The 17369-nt window shown below is 42.2% G+C and overlaps 1 non-coding gene across 1 annotated transcript; it reads right to left on the bottom strand.

The window, feature by feature from the left end:
- Positions 1-4372: 4372 nt before the first annotated feature.
- On the bottom strand, positions 4373-4444 carry Trnad-guc (transfer RNA aspartic acid (anticodon GUC)). The gene has a single exon. It is a non-coding gene; the product is annotated as a tRNA-Asp (tRNA).
- Positions 4445-17369: the final 12925 nt, after the last annotated feature.

Below are 17369 nucleotides of genomic sequence, written 5' to 3'. Positions count from 1 at the left end.
CATCTACATCTACGAGGGTCACTCCAAAAGAAATGCACACTATTTTTGTAAAAATACAGTTTTTATTCTGCGTGTGAAAGTTTTACAGTGCAGATACATCCTTTCCGCTTGTTTTCAAACTTAGATCAACCTGTTCCCGTGAGTGGCGCCATCACAGCATGTCTTCAAGATGGCTGCTACACATGACGTTCGTCAGAAGCAACGTGCTGTCATAGAACTCCTGTGCTGTGAAAGCGAGACAGTGGGAAACATCCACAAGAGGTTGAAAAAGGTGTATGGAGATGCTGCTGTCGATCGCTTCGGCAAAAGCAGAATGTTTTGCTGGTGCACGACAATGCACGGCCACATTTAGTCAAAAAACCATCGACGGGATCACAAAACTCGGAGGGACAACACTGAAACACCCGCCTTACAGTCCTGAACTGGCTCCATGTGACTATCATCTTTTTAGGAAACTGAAAGACTCTCTTTGCGGAACAAGGTTTGAAGATGATGACTCTCTTGTGCACACTGCCAAAGACTGGCTCCAACAGGTTGATCCAGAATTTTACCGTGCGGGTTTACAAGCGCTAGCTGCAAGATGGCGTAAGGCAGTTGAGAGGGATGGAAATTATGTCGAGAAATGAAAATATAGTTTCCTAAAGAATGTACCTACACACTGTAAAACTTTCAAACATGTAGAATAAAAGATGGATTTTTTTTTTTAAAATAGTGTGCTTTTCTTTTGGAGTAACCCTCGTACATGGATACTCTGCAAATCACATTTATGTCCTGGCAGAGGTTTCATCAAACCACCTTTACAATTCGCTATTATTCCAATCTAGTATAGCGCGCGGAAAGAATGAACACCTATATCTTTCCGTACGAGCTCTGATTTCCCTTATTTTATCTTGGTGATCGTTCCTCCTCCCTATGTAAGTCGGTATCAACAAAATATTTTCGCATTCGGAGGAGAAAGTTGGTGATTACAATTTCGTGAGAAGATTCCGTCGCATCGAAAAACGCCTTTAAATCCTGTATCTTTTCTGTGCCACTCTCTCCCATATTTCGCGATAATACAAAACGTGCTGCTCTTCTTTGAACTTTTTCAATGAACTCCGTCAGATCTATCTGGTAAGGATCCCGCACCGCACAGCTGTATTCTAAAAGAGGACGGACAAGGGTAGTGTAGGCAGTCTGCTTAATAAGTCTGTTACTTTTTCTAAGTGTCCTGCCAATAAAACACAGTCTTTGGTTAGCCTTCCCCACAACATTTTATATGTGTTCCTTCCAATTTAAGTTGTTCATAATTGTAACACCTAGGTATTTAGTTGAATTTAGGGCAATTACACATCTGTGTAATTGCGAAGTATAGTCACTGTTTCATTTAGTAATAAAACTCATTAATACGATTTGATTGAATTGTTTCTCTAGAGAACCGAGTACGTAGGATTCCCGAAACTCCACATACTTGACAACGAGCATGGAGACATATTAGTACTAAATGTCTGAACACAAAACACAAGCTACAACAATACCTGTTAGCTGTTCATATGAGTTCGGTATTCGGTACGTGCTTCTACAGGTAAAATCGTAATCATGCTGAAGGAGGCTTTTACTTCATGGCGTGTGCAGTCATGCCAATTGTTTAGTAGTGCAGAGGGGGATGTCCGCAAAACTGAATAGCCAACACGACACTTTTACAAGTCCTCAAGGTCATTACCCGAATAACTGAGCGTATTACTATCGAGATGCTACATGTTCAGACTGTTGATAGGTTAGGGATCGTCTTATAGGACGAGAAGAGGGTAAAACTACATTTTTTTGTCGAAAATTTATACCTCTTCTTATCTCGAGGTCGTCTTATCCGCCGAAAAACACATTACATTAATCCTCAAATGGAGTTGTGACTACTTTTTATCATAAAAGGTGTTCCGCGGTCTAAAAGGATACCACTTTGTTCTGACGATGAAAAGTAAATATCATATCTGGATATATTTGAATGCAAAAAATCAGTTTAATACAAAAAACCCAAAATTAACCACGAAAGGAAAAAATGATCTACGTAGCCCTGCACAATATTGAGGAGAAATGAAACTAAAAATTCAAACTAATTTATTGCATTAGAAATAATGTGCATTAGTGATAGATTGCTGTAAGTCAGGGTTGCTATACTTCCCGATTAATCGGTACTGTCCTGGCGTCACAAAAAGGTTCAATTGGGACGCTAAATGTCTCGATTTTCAAGTAAGAGAATCGAAGATTTGTATTCTATTGGTTCAGTATATTAATCCGTAAACTTACATTAGATATATTAATATATAACGTATAAGCAATCGCCAGCGGTTGCCTAATGTATTTGATTGCAGTTGGCAATACTGTATGACATCCATTATTCACGTGTTCATATTGTTGAGTAATGTGAGTTCCAATAAATTCTTTCAACGTTGCAGTGGCTCTGTGTACTATTATGACTATAGCGTGTGAACTCTCATTGTTTTGTGATGCCAAAAGCGAAACGTAAGTGATCTTTCAGTAACAAATACACCGAATATAGCCTTTCATAAAAAGAGGTGACACACATGTGAAAGCATTCAGCAAATTTTGTCTCTGTTATTTTTCAGTTGAGTCTGGTGGGAAGTGACTTATGCCATCATATTGACTCTCAGAAGCACAGAGGAAGCACTCAAGGAAAATATGTAAAGTTACTTATGCTACACTTTGGTCTTTTGAAGTATATTTTAGCATGATGCTCATTAATGACACATAGGTTAATTTTTCCCGGCGTCTGAAGCCCCTCATCGCTTAACGACTGCATTTCTGTGGTTTGTCCCGATTTTAGTACCAATATTTATGGCAACTGTGTGTAAGGTGATTATACAAGGTGTTCGGAAATTCCTGTTACAAACTTCTAGATTTGTAGAGGGGAGTGAGTACTTAATATTCTGAAAAGTGAACCCATGTTCATGTCCGTAAACGTACAGTTTCCGTTCTATGATGGTTTCAGTTAAGATGTTTAACTGATCCACTTTTGCGAGGAATTGAATTAGGCGTGACGTAGTACAATTATTAGGCAACAGTTCGAAAGGAAACGTAGCGAAACATCCATTTATCACTTAAGGAAATTTGTTTGCATTAACACTTATAAACATTATGTTTCATTTTTCCAAAACAAAAGAGAAACCAGCATACTGTAGTTACCGAATGTAATGTTCAAGTGTTAATATAAACAAATGTGACTAAGTGATAAATGAGTGTTTCGTAATGTTTCCTTTGGAATTGTTGCGTAATAATTCTACTTAGGTCAGCTCTTCAACCAGAAGTGGATGGCAGTAGAACAGGAACAGGAAGTTTCCGAACTTGGATTCCTATTCAAAATAGTATGTTCTCACTCCCCTCTACAAGCCCTAGAAGTTTGTGACAGGAATTTCCGAACGTCTCGTATAGGGTGTGAAAAATTAGCAGCATGTAATGAACTTCACATAGGAAATGATACAAAATTATTCACAAATGTTCAGTATTTACTCAAGTTCTCCTCTCCACACTCTTTACACATCACTGAACTATGGGTTTGGCTAACTAGACGACTGCAGAAGGTACAATACCAATCGGTCATTTTCTCGCTGACATGAGGGGACAGCAGTTTGATGTTCACTAACGTAAGTGTAATATGGCCATTTTCATCTGTGTTATCGTTTCAATCTCTTTTATCTTCTCCTAACGTTTTCCTCAGAAAATGCGGCAAAACTGACCTGTGTGAATGAGGGCTGCATGCCATAGTAACACTGAAAATAGATGAAAACAGTAATTAACCCTTAAAAACGAAATGATGTTTAGTTGAGAAGCAAATTCTGATCATTAGAACACACAATAACAGTAATAGGTTGCGCCATCCAAATTTTACACCCCTGTACTTGAGAAAGAGGACGACCCAACAATATTTCTACTTTGTCTGCCGGTCTGTTATCAATTGCCGGCGAGCTATGATTAATCGCCAACAATAGTAGCAGCAGCAGCAGCAGTAGTCTTCTGTAACCGTGGATCACTTTTAATACAAGGACATGGGACATGTAGTGGTATTACCATTTAAGTACAAGTATAGTAGCATAATTCATACATTCAGACACTTACACGTCTAGTTTAACAAGGGTGGGATAGATAGTCGCCGTGGCATTAAATTATGAATCCTCCCTGTATTTATCCGAAGTAATTTCGAGTAACGACAGAAAACATAAATAAAGATGGCCGTCGTGGAGAAGTAAATTCGAAAGACACTGGCAGAAGGAGAAATTTGTAACATTGTGCAGCAACTACACTCCTTGATCAGGAAGTTAATGTTCTTTTGGGCTATATTTGCATGAATGGTGCGTGTTTTGCAATATAAAAATCGCATCTCCCCGGCGGGGAATCGAACCCCGGTCTCCCGCGTGACAGGCGGGGATACTGACCACTATACTACCGAGGATGCGCGTTGTGAAGTGGCTATTTCAGCACTTAAGTAGAACGATGTCTAACGTTCAGATATGAGTGTTTTTAGTTTATTGCGTAAGTAATGCTTCTGCCGTTCCTACGACTAGTTTCGTGTTGTAGTCCGTCTTCACATACGGATATTTAACGTATGCGATTGCGTTAGTGATTGTTGGGCAGTCTTGTGATCATGCAGCAACACTTTCCTCTGCCTGTTTTTGTACAATACGTTTCATTTGTTTGTGCTGAGGATCAACCGCTAATCTGTGTATCGACCCTTTGTAGTAAGTGGGTCTTCCTGAATGGTGCTACGATTTTCTAACGTCCAGACTGAACAAAACCATTACCCGTGAACAGCCTCATAGAACTTACTACGTTATCCGCTAGTGTAATAGTAATACAACAAGTTGTTGAACAGTTGAAATCAGTGCTTGACTTCAGCTGTAAATTAGGGATGAAGGTTGTCGATGCAACAACCGGTTTTCGGTTGTAACGTCTTTTTTATGCCACTTTAAATGGACTATTAAAAACGCTCAAAAACCGGTTTTTGAAATAACCGATTTTTGTTTTTTCATTCCTATTGTTTCCTCTAATAAACGTAGAAATCGTACAAAGATTGAAACATTTTGACTCCGCCAGTTTCAAGACAGCTATCTAGAATCAAAATATTAAATTAAATAGTCAAATACAAGACAACTTAATCTGTCCATCTTTCGCTGCTTTTCTGGAAAAGTGAGATGTGGTTGACTACTACAAAAATATTACCAGTATTTTCCCATTGATTCTAATTTTCTGAAGCTCTGCTGCAAAATCATGTGGAAACCGCAGCTCATGCCACTGTTTGGACATTACGAATAGTCACAATCTAGTTGTGGCTCCTCCCGTTTTTAAATCTTTTAAAGCAAAAGTAGCATTGTATTTCATTGATACCGTATTTCGTATAATACTTCCAGACTAGGATTGGTGCCGTTGGCGTAATACAACTCATGTTTTACAACGACAATGAGAAACTACCATGCAGGACAGATGGCGCAAATCTTGTACATTGCATGTATACACGTACAGTCTAATAGGCCACACCACATGGTACCATTGTCTCTGCAACCAGTTCTTACACCATGTATTCGTCGCTCATTTCCGTCGACATCGTTACAAAAATAGCTCAGATTACTTTTATATATTTCAGAGCAATGCAGATTTTACGAACAAAAATTACTCGTTCTTCAAAATAGGTATATTTAATTATATTTTTAATTTTTTGCTGATAACCGAGTAAAAGACCCGAAAGGTCCATTAGACATAGCAGCAGTGCTACAATTTTTCGTTTTTAAATAAACCTTTTCTTAAAAATAGCGGGGAGTAATGTTTATTCGCAAAATTTGCGTTGGTATGATTATTGATTTATTACAGATAGTGAGAAAGGTAAGCAGTGCTATTTCAACCTGGCCATTTCTCACTGTCGCCGCCGGGCATGCGTTGTATTGAGGAAAATGGCACTAATCCAAGCCTGCAAAAAATTTTTAGGAAGTGCCGTAGCAATGAAATACAATTCTTCATTTGCTTTAAAAGATAAAAATAGGAAGTTACTGATCTACTGCCTGTTTCTACATAATATACCTTCATCTGCTTGCAGTCCTCGGAAACGGACAAATTAACACGAAAAATAGAATTCTTCATCTCAGTCTTCACCCTTCATCATTCACTATACAGGGTGTTACAAGCAGTTACGGCAAAACTTTCAGGTAACATTCCTCACACACAAATAAAAAAAAAAAGGATGTTATGTGGACATGTGTCCGGAAACGCTTAATATCCATGTAAGAGCTGATTTTAGTTTCGTCAGTATGTACGTTCAATGGAGCACGTTATCATGATTTCATACGGGATACTCTACCTGTGCTGCTAGAACATGTTCCTTTACAAGTACGACACAACATGTGGTTCAAGCACGATGGAGCTCCTGCAGATTTCAGTTGAAGTGGTCGGTCGTACGCTTCTCAACAACAGATTCGGTGACCGACGGATTAGTAGAGGCGGACCATTTCCATGGCCTCCACGCTCTCCTGACCTCAACCCTATTGACTCATTTATGGGAGCATTTGAAAGCTCTTGTCTACGTAACCCCGGTACCAAATATAGAGACTCTTCGTGCTCGTATTGTGGACGGCTGTGATACAATACGCCATTCTCCAGGGCTGCATCAGCGCATCAGGGATTACGTGCGACGGAGGGTGGATGCAGGTATCCTCGCTAACGGAGGACATTTTGAACATTTCCTGTAACAAAGTGTTGGAAGTCACTCTGGTACGTTCTGTTGCTGTGTGTTTCCATTCCATGATTAATGTGATTTGAAGAGAGGTAATAAAATGAACTCTAACATGGAAAGTAAGCGTTTCCGGACACATGTCCACATAAAATATTTTCTTTCTTTGTGAGTGAGGAATGTTCCCTGAAAGTTTGGCCGTACCTTTTTGTAACACCCTGTATGTAATGAGCCGGGGTGCACACAGCCCTTGTGAGGCAATCTGAGGAGCTACTTGACTGAGAAGTAGCGGCTCCGGTCTCGGAAACTGACGTACGGCCGGGAGAGCGGTGTGCTGACCACATGCCCCTCCATATCTGCACCCGGTGACGCCTGTGGGATGAGGATGACACGGCGGCCGGTCGGTGCCGTTGGGCCTCTCTGGCCTGTTCGGAAGGAGTTTAGTTTAGTTTATACGTAATGACCAGCTAGTTCCTTTCAGATTACGCTGATACTATAGCTCCCTACTTAGCACTCATATACAACAGCTCGCTCACCGATAGATCTGTACCTACAGATTGGAAAGTTGCGCAGGTCGCACCAGTGTTCAAGAAGGGTAGTAGGAGTAATCCATTTAACTACAGACCTATATCATTGACGTCGGTTTGCAGTAGGGTTTTGGAGCATATACTGTATTCAAACATTATGAATCACCTTGAAGGGAACGATCTATTGACACGTAATCAGCATGGCTTCAGAAAACATCGCTCTTGTGCAACGCAGCTAGCTCTATATTCGCACGAAGTAATGGCCGCTGTCGACAGGGGATCTCAAGTTGATTCCGTATTTCTAGATTTCCGCAAAGCTTTTGACACCGTTCCTCACAAGCGACTTCTAATCAAGCTGCGGAGCTATGGGGTATCGTCTCAGTTGTGCGACTGGATTCGTGATTTCCTGTCAGGAAGGTCGCAGTTCGTAGTAATAGACGGCAAATCATCGAGTAAAACTGAAATGATATCAGGTGTTCCTCAGGGAAGCGTCCTGGGACCTCTACTGTTCCTGATCTATATAAATGACCTGGGTGACAATCTGAGCAGTTCTCTTAGACTGTTCGCAGATGATGCTGTAATTTACCGTCTAGTAAGGTCATCCGAAGACCAGTATCAGCTGCAAAGCGATTTAGAAAAGATTGCTGTATGGTGTGTCAGGTGGCAGTTGACGCTAAATAACGAAAAGTGTGAGATGATCCACACGAGTTCCAAAAGAAATCCGTTGGAATTCGATTACTCGATAAATAGTACAATTCTCAAGGCTGTCAATTCAACTAAGTACCTGGGTGTTAAAATTACGAACAACTTCAGTTGGAAGGACCACATAGATAATATTGTCGGGAAGGCGAGCCAAAGGTTGCGTTTCATTGGCAGGACACTTAGCAGATGCAACAAGTCCACTAAAGAGACAGCTTACACTACACTCGTTCGTCCTCTGTTAGAATATTGCTGCGCGGTGTGGGATCCTTACCAGGTGGGATTGACGGAGGGCATCGAGAGGGTGCAAAGAAGGGCAGCTCGTTTTGTATTATCACGTTATAGGGGAGAGAGTGTGGCTGATATGATACACGAGTTGGGATGGAAGTCATTACAGCATAGACGTTTTTCGTCGCGGCGAGACCTTTTTACGAAATTTCAGTCACCAACTTTCTCTTCCGAATGCGAAAATATTTTGTTGAGGCCAACCTACATAGGTAGGAATGATCATCAAAATAAAATAAAAGAAATCAGAGCTCAAACAGAAAGGTTTAGCTGTTCGTTTTTCCCGCTCGCTGTTCGGGAGTGGAATAGTAGAGAGATAGTATGATTATGGTTCGATGAACCCTCTGCCAAGCACTTAAATGTGAATTGCAGAGTAGTCATGTAGATGTAGATGTAGATGGTTCAATCCCCGATTGTAACATAATTTTTGAGCAGAGTTTCGAAATAATAAAATCAATAGGAGAACACTGGTGATTCTTGTAGAATTCAACGACTTATCACTTTTTGAGGGAAGCAACGAACGGTGGACGAGCATGTAATGTGGCTGTAATTTCGCACCTTACAAGCACCCATCCACATACTTTGCTGTTATCTACAAACTTAATTAGGTATCATGTAATAGGCTGTATATCGTATATATGCAAATATAAAGGAGAGACTGACATTGTCACGTATGCCTTGTAAATAATTGTTAACGCTTATGGCATGAGAGGTGATGGAATGTCTTTATTATCATACTAGTAGAGGTTGGAGCGGCAGTGGAAATGAAACGGCAGGCGGAATTCAAGCGCTGGGTGGAAGGCCCACACAGGTGTTGGTTCTGCTTACACACAGGAGGTAGCTACAGAGACGTCGTGGCAGCTAAGCTCTGGAGCACAATAGGGTGACGGCCGGCCGCTATTGTTGTAGGGGCCGGAAGGATGACCGGATAATACTTCCGAACTCCGTAAATCTTGGACGCAAGTGAGAGGAACGAAGAAGCGGCACCTCGGAAACCATGCAGGCTGGGTTATTTCTGCGGATTTTTGCTCAGAAGCGTACCATTGTATGAGTATAGGTTTTTCCTCGCAAACATCTACATCTATCTACATCTACATCCATACTCCGCAAGCCACCTGACGGTGTGTGGCGGAGGGTACCCTGAGTACCTCTATCGGTTATCCCTTCTATTCCAGTCTCGTATTGAGCGTGGAAAGAAGGATTGTCGGTATGCTTCTGTGTGGGCTCTAATCTCTCTCATTTCATCCTCACGGTCTCTTCGCGAGATATACGTAGGAGGGAGCAATATACTGCTCGACTTCTCGGTGAAGGTATGTTCTCGAAACTTTAACAAAAGCCCGTACCGAGCTACTGAGCGTCTCTCCTGCAGAGTCTTCCACTGGAGTTTATCTATCATCTCCGTAACGCTTTCGCGATTACTGAATGATTCTGTAACAAAGCGCGCTGCTCTCTGTTGGATCTTCTCTATCTCTTCTATCAACCCTATCTGGTGCGGATCCCACACTGCTGAGCAGTATTCAAGCAGTGGGCGAACAAGCGTACTGTAACTTACTTCCTTTGTTGTCGGATTGCAACTTTCCGCGCTGGACGACAAAAGACTAAAATATGTTGGTCATCGTTTGGAAGAATCTGTAGAAAGGGAGAATATTCCGTGGTTTCGGGAATATGATTCGTTTTCCGAATTATGATGGTGGGGAGCTGAGCCTTGCAGGGAGGCCAGAGGTGGAGAGACGAGGTCTTCGTTGTGAGCGAACGTGTGTCATGGTCGCTCGATATCAGCTTTGTTGGTGTTCAAATGTGTGTTAAATGTTATGGGACTTAACTGCTAAGGTCATCAGTCCCTAAGCTTACACACTACTTAACCTAAATTATCCTAAGGACAAACACAGACACCCATGCCCGAGACAGGACTCGAACCTCCGCAGGAACCAGGTTTGTTGGTACAGGCGGACTTGCTGTCTTTTCTCTCAGGAGAGTTTATAGTTAGAACAGTTAGGCACAGTACTGCTGCAACTCTGGACTTCACCTCTGGGTTGGAAGTGGTCGTTGAGTACGCAGCGTTCACTAAGTGAGAGCACTTCCTGTGTCTATACTTACATTTAGACGTTATCTGAACTCCGTCCTTGTGGCTGGCAGTTCGCATTTCTTGTCGGTAGAGCACAGAGAGGAGAAGACAGTATTAGAGTATATAAGAGGACCACCTTCTGCCGCCCTAGTGTTTGAAAGAGTTTATCTGTCGCTGAAGTTCTTCCATCATCACAGACGAGAACCATCACTTCGACGCACCAGATGCAGTACATACGGCGATATCGCAAATTGCTTCGGCTTATTAGGGCTATAAAAGCTAACCATCTGTGATCACGTTGGTTTATTTCGACTGAGGTTCCACACCACTGTAGATCATCTTTGAAAGTAGTGTCTTCTAGTGTTTGGTATGTAGATGATGTCAGTCATTTCGAGTTATTGACATTAGATCGCTCGGTCATAATAAGGGGCAGAGTTGGGCAATTGATTACTTATTGTACTTAGGAAATGTAAACTTCATAATATAAAGCTTTTTTTTTAATCTACAATAAGTATATAAGCACGAACAACGTTTATCATTTAGTTCAAAATGGCTCTGAGCACTATGGGACTTAACATCTGAGGTCATCAGTCTCCTAGAACTTAGAACTACTTAAACCTAACTAACCTGAGGACATCACACACATCCATGCCCGAGGCAGGATTCGAACCTGCAACCGTAGCGGTCGCGGGTTCCGGACTGAAGCGCCTAGAACCGCTCGGCCACGCTGGCCGGCGTATCATTTAGTAGTATTAGTTACCTTAATCATTCATTTATGTTTAGGTTGTAGTTTATATGTTAAATTCCATTAAGATATCCTAAGATCTGCTTGAGGGGTAGTCAGACAGGACCAAATCTACCTTTTAGCGTGTATTATTTTTCGTTGCGCACGTTGATTTTACACCCGCCTGGAGTACCGACTAGGAAACTATTTAATTCAATATGCCCTAAGACACACAAAATAAAGAAAAACGAAAAGAAAACGACGCACCAAGAAGAAATTATTGGAATGGGGTAGAAATCAGCAGATGTGACGTACTTGTACATAAAACAAATAATTACAATTGCAGAAGAACTGAATCAATTCAAGAGAAAGAGCTTCACAAACTGAGTAAATCAATAACGCGTTGGTGAACCGCTGGCCCTCATACAAACAGTTAACCGGATTGGCATCAACTGAATGATTTGTTTGATGTCCACCCGAGAGATATCGTGCCAAATTCTGTCCAGCTGGCGCGTTAGATCGTCAAAATCCCGAGCTGGCTGGAGGGCCCCAAACGTTGTCAATTCGTCGGACACCTGGCGACCTTGCTGGCTAAGGGAGGAAGACCGCATGTAGAAACACTCGCCGTGCGCGGGCGGGCATTATCTTGCTGAAATGTAGGCCCAGTTTGGCTTGCCATCATGGGCAACGAAACGGGGCGTAGTATATCGTCGACGTAAAGCCGTCGGCAGGCACACGGGCCGTGCATCCGAGCGTTGAGCGTGCCGAGTTTCTGACGTCATAGTGTGGAATAGAACGCTCGGGAGTCTTTCCGGATGACCAATGATATGGCGCAACGCCGCTTACGTCACACGCACGCCGTCTCCCTTCAGTACAGAGTTGTGAGACGCTATATTGGCATTCATTTCAAGCCTATATGGATATATGCCGTTTCTGAGCACCAGAAAATTGAGAATAACTGGAAAACCCGTTGTTAAATGCGTTATTTGTTGCAATAAAATAAAGAGAGACATCATATTCGTGGCAAAAGTATTATTGTAACTTGCGTATTATGGGATTATGTCATTTGAAGGTAGCGACACACTGAGGATCCATCAAAAACATATTGTTCTCGGTACAGTTTGCAATAATTAAATATCAGTTATTAACACAGCTACGATTAAAGCATTTAGCAAGGGGCAACAACTTAGATGATCATTTGTAAATCATTGTCACGTTAGTGAAGTGAGTAACATGAATGATCCTTAACAAGATATGCGGTCTGATGATGGTTTGCGTCACGCCAAGTCTAAATATTTTTTTTTCCTAACATAAGCGTATATAATAGGTTCTGATACTTTATTATTAGTATAATGTACCTTTTTTTAGGAGTGAGTTTGTTCGATTGGCTTAATCTACAGGACAGCTTGCGCTATTTGTATAAAGACATTTTGTTCCTTTTTCTTTTGAGTTCCGTAATTCACATGTTGAAAAGATTTTGCTACTGGGCTGGAACAGTGATCGAGAAAGAATGACCTTAGGGTTTTACTAAAATGTGGGAAAGATAAAATAGTGTTTATCTTATGTGGAGAAATATTGCAAATTTGTGTCGCACTGTTTGTAATGGAACTTTTATGAGCCTGTGTCCTTATTGATTGGATATGGTACTTTCCTTTTTGTCTTTAAAACATGTACATCGATACTGAAGTTTTTATTTGTGTATGTTACGTATAGAGCGACGTGACTAGGATATGAACAATGGAGGAAATGTGCGTTTCAGTGGGAATTTTACGCGCGCTTATTGAGTAAACAGTGTGATTTACGAACTAGAAACATCCCGCTACTGCCGCTGGAGTGCGTTGCGATCGCGTATACCACGTTGGGCCCCACGTACCGTGTGCACGAGTCGCATCGTTCCTGAGCGTTCAGCAGCACGTCGAACTCTGTACGCTCAACGTTAAGCCGTCGGCACACGGACCGTGCTGTCGAACGTGAACGTTGAGCGTGCCAAGTTCGACGTGCTGCTGAACGCTCAGGAACGACGCGACACGTGCACACGGTACGTGGGCCCCAACGTGGTATACGCGATCGCAACGCACTCCAGCGGCAGTTGCGGGATGTTTCTAGTTCGTAAATCGTACTGTTTACTCAACTGGCGCGCGTAAAAATCCCACGTTAGCTCTATTAAAATGCACATTTCCTCCATCGTCCATGAAAAGGAAAGTACCATGTCCAATCAATAAGGACACAGGCTTATACAAGTTCTATTACAAACAGTGCGGTACAAATTTGAAATACTTCTCCGCGTAAGATAAACATTTTTTCATCATTTCCACATTTTAGTAAAATCCCAAGGTCAGTCTTACTTGGTCACTGTTCCTACACAGTAGCAGAATCTTTGCAACATGTGAATTATGAAGCGTAAAACAAAAAGGAGCAAAATATCTTTATAGAAGTAGCGCAAGCTGTCCTGTAGATTAAGCCAATCGAACAAAGTCACACGTCAAAAAAAAAGGTGAGCTTATATTTACATAACGACAAATATTATAACATATACTTATATTAAACTAATAACAGAGTATCAGAACCTAATAAAAACGTGAGTGTTAGGAAAAAAAAAATTGTATGTGTTGAGACGTGAACCACCACCCCAACCAAAACGCACTATCAGACAGAGACCCTACTCATTACACTAAACCAACAATACACTGCCTGTCCTTTGCCGTGTTACCCCATCCTTAAAACGTCAATCGTAGATAATTATGTTACTAATTAAAATTTAATTACAACAAATAGTACCAAGAATAATGCGTTTTGGGTGGATCTTCAGTGTGTCGCTGCCTGCGCAAGACTGTTCTGTGTACAAAAACACGGATGTGGAATGACTAATAGGAGAAGTTCGTAAGTTTCCTGTTCTATACGATCACGGAAGTGAAAACTACAGGAATGTCGAATACAAATACAGAGTTTGGAAGACAATTGCAACAAATACTCTCATAATACCCAAGTTACAATAATTCTTTTGCCAAGAATGTGATGTTTCTCATTATTTTATTGGAACGAGTAACACAACAACGGGTTTTCCAGTGATCCTCAATTTGCTGGTGCTCAGAAACGGCATATATACATATAGGTTTGAAATGAATGCCAATATGGCACCTCACAACTCTGTACTGAAGGGAGACGGCGTGCGTGTGACGTAGGTGGCGTTGTGCCATCTCATTGGTCAACGCTCAGACGCACGCTCAGAATATCTGACATGCCAGATATTGCTCTGCACGTTCGGAAAGACTCCGGAATGTGCTATTCCACGCTATGACGTCAGAAACTCGGCACGCTCAACGCTCAACGTTCGTATTCACGGGCCGTGTGCCGACGGCTTTAATTTTCGACAGCACGGTCCTTGTGCTGACTGCTTAAATGTCGGGACACACATGTGCGGACCGTGTCCGTGCCGAGACAGTATCGGCCGTCACCCGGACAACGAAATGCAGCATTAAAACCAATATAGCGGGCCCCATTTGACCTGGCCGTGCACGGGGAACGTCAACGGGCCGCGCGGGATTCGCCGTGTTTAATTTCTCACGTGGCGGACACGGCCTGACGGTAGAACTGTCTCGTGAGCTGTGCAACTGGGCGAGACTGTTATGTGTACAAAAACACGGATGTGGAACGACTAATAAAACAAGTTCGTAAGTTTCCTGTACTTTACGATCAGGGAAGTGAAAACTACAGGAATATAGAGTACAAACACGGAGTTTGGAAGACAATTGCAACAGATCTACAAGCCAATGGTAAGATCAAAACTATACAAGTTTTAATACCCGAAAGATGTTTACTTACTTTTTATTTTACAAACAGATGTTTGGTTTATGTCATCGTTATATCGCCAAGGCGACATGTTCTTGCCATTCCACAGTCCCTTGTGGAGAATTCAGGAATTTTTTGAGTTATTCTCGTACAGCAAATGCAGCATCTGTTGATCTCCCACGAATTCGAGGTAGGTTTCAAAGATTTGACGATCTTCCGGATCCCTCAGCAGTTTCCTTTTGATCCATCTTCTGTTCGGGCACCCTATAACCTTCCACTTTTCGAATAAAGTTGTACAGTACACACTCCAGTTTGCCCTGCTCCGCACCATCGGCTCTTTCTGTCTCCGAAGAGTGAAAAATGGTCTGATGATGGTCTTATAAAAGACCAAGACCGGTCACCAAACGAAACATACAAAATACATGCGATCAAGACTGTTTCATTGAAATAATTTTAATCTCTGCGACACTCTCCCGCGGATCAAACATTCGTGCTGCCCTCCTCTGTATATGTTCAATATCGCCCGTTACTCCAATTTGGTACAGCCCACACACTTGAGCAATATTCGAGAAGCGGTCGCACAAGTGATTTGTAAACAATTTCCTTTGTAGGCTGATCGCACATCCCTGGTAGTCTATCAGTAAACCGAAGTCTCCCACCTGCTTTACCGAAGGCTTAGCTTATGTGATCATTCAGTTTCATCTCTCTACAAAGTGTTAAACTCAGGTATTTGTATGTTTCGGCCGATTTCAACAGTGTCATAAGATACGACGTTTTTCTTTTTTACATTTTTGAACATTCAGAGCAAGTTGACAGGCTTTTCTCCACTTTTAAATCCTATCAAGATCTGGCTGAACATTTATGCAGCTTTTTTGAGGCAGTACTTCATCGTAGATAACTGCTTTGGTTCCAAAAATCTGAGTTACTACGAGGATGAGTCAAATGAAAACTTTAAATATTTTTTTAAACATTATTTATTCTGGAGAAGTGGTACAAAGCTGTATCACTTTTCAACACCATCTCCCCCACGCTCAACGAAAGTCCTCCAGCGCTTATAAAGTGCATAAATTCTTTCAGAAAAAAAATCTTTTGTTAGTCCACACAACCACTCGTGCACCGCGTGGCGTACCTCTTCATCAAAACGGATTTTCTTTCCTCCCACTGCGTCTTTGAGTGGTCCAAACATACGGAAATCACTTGTGGCAAGGTCTGGTGAGTATTGTGGATGAGGAAGACACTCAAAATGCAGATCTGTCATTGTTGCCAACTGTTGTACGGGCAGTGTGGGGCCTTGCATTGTCATGTTGAAAAAGGACACCTGCTGACAGCAATCCACGTCGCTTTGATTTGATTGTAGGCCGCAGACGATTCTTTGGGAAATCTGTGTATGATGCACTGGTAACAGTCCCAAAAGAGAGTCAGCATAACCTTCCCTGCTGATGGTTCTGTTCGAAACTTCTTTGGTTTTGGTGATGAGGAATGGCGCCATTCCTTGCTCGATCTCTTCGTTTCTGGTTGGTGGAAGTGAACCCAGGTTTCGTCTCCAGTAACGATTCTTGCAAGGAAGCCATCACCTTCTCGTTCAAAGCGCCGAAGAAGTTCTTCCCAAGCGTCAACACGTCGGTCTCTTGTTTCAGGACTCAGCTGCCGTAGCACAAATCTTGCAGACACTTTGTGAAACTAGAGCACATCATGCACAATGTGGTGTGCTGACCCATGACTAATCTGTAAACGTGCTGCAATGTCATTCAGTGTCACTCGGCGGTTTTCCTTCACTACGGCTTCAACTGCTGCAATGTTCTGTGGAGTCACAACTCGTTGTGCCTGACCTGGACGAGGAGTATCTTCCACTGAAGTCACACCATTTGCGAACTTCCTACTCCATTTGTAGACTTGCTGCTGTGACAAACATGCATCACCGCACTGAACCTTCATTCGTCGATGAATTTCAATAGGTTTCACACCTTCACTGCGCAAAAACCGAATAACAGAACGCAAGTGGGGCGGCCATCTTTGTACTGATACTGCGACGGTATGTGTGCATCTGCACTGTGTTGCCACCTACAGAAGAAGACTGCACTGTGCTTCCTTCTCTAGATTGTCGCACAGTTGACAAAATGGTAGATATCGAAGTAGACGACAGAGGGATAGAGAAACAATTAAAATCGCTCAAAAGAGGAAAGGCCGCTGGTCCTGATGGGATACCAGTTCGATTTTACACAGAGTACGCGAAGGAACTTGCCCCCCTTCTTGCAGCGGTGTACCGTAGGTCTCTAGAAGAGCGAAGCGTTCCAAAGGATTGGAAAAGGGCACAGGTCATCCCCGTTTTCAAGAAGGGACGTCGAACAGATGTGCAGAACTATAGACCTATATCTCTAACGTCGATTAGTTGTAGAATTTTGGACCACCTATTATGTTCGAGTATAATGACTTTTCTGGAGACTAGAAATCTACTCTGTAGGAATCAGCATGGGTTTCGAAAAAGACGGTCGTGTGAAACCCAGCTCGAGCTATTCTTCCACGAGACTCAGAGTGCCTTAGACACGGGTTCACAGGTAGATGCCCTGTTTC

This window comes from Schistocerca gregaria, chromosome 11 (assembly GCF_023897955.1).
Source record: "Schistocerca gregaria isolate iqSchGreg1 chromosome 11, iqSchGreg1.2, whole genome shotgun sequence".
NCBI classification, from domain to species: Eukaryota; Metazoa; Arthropoda; class Insecta; order Orthoptera; family Acrididae; genus Schistocerca; species Schistocerca gregaria.
This window is presented reverse-complemented; position numbering and strand designations above follow the sequence as displayed.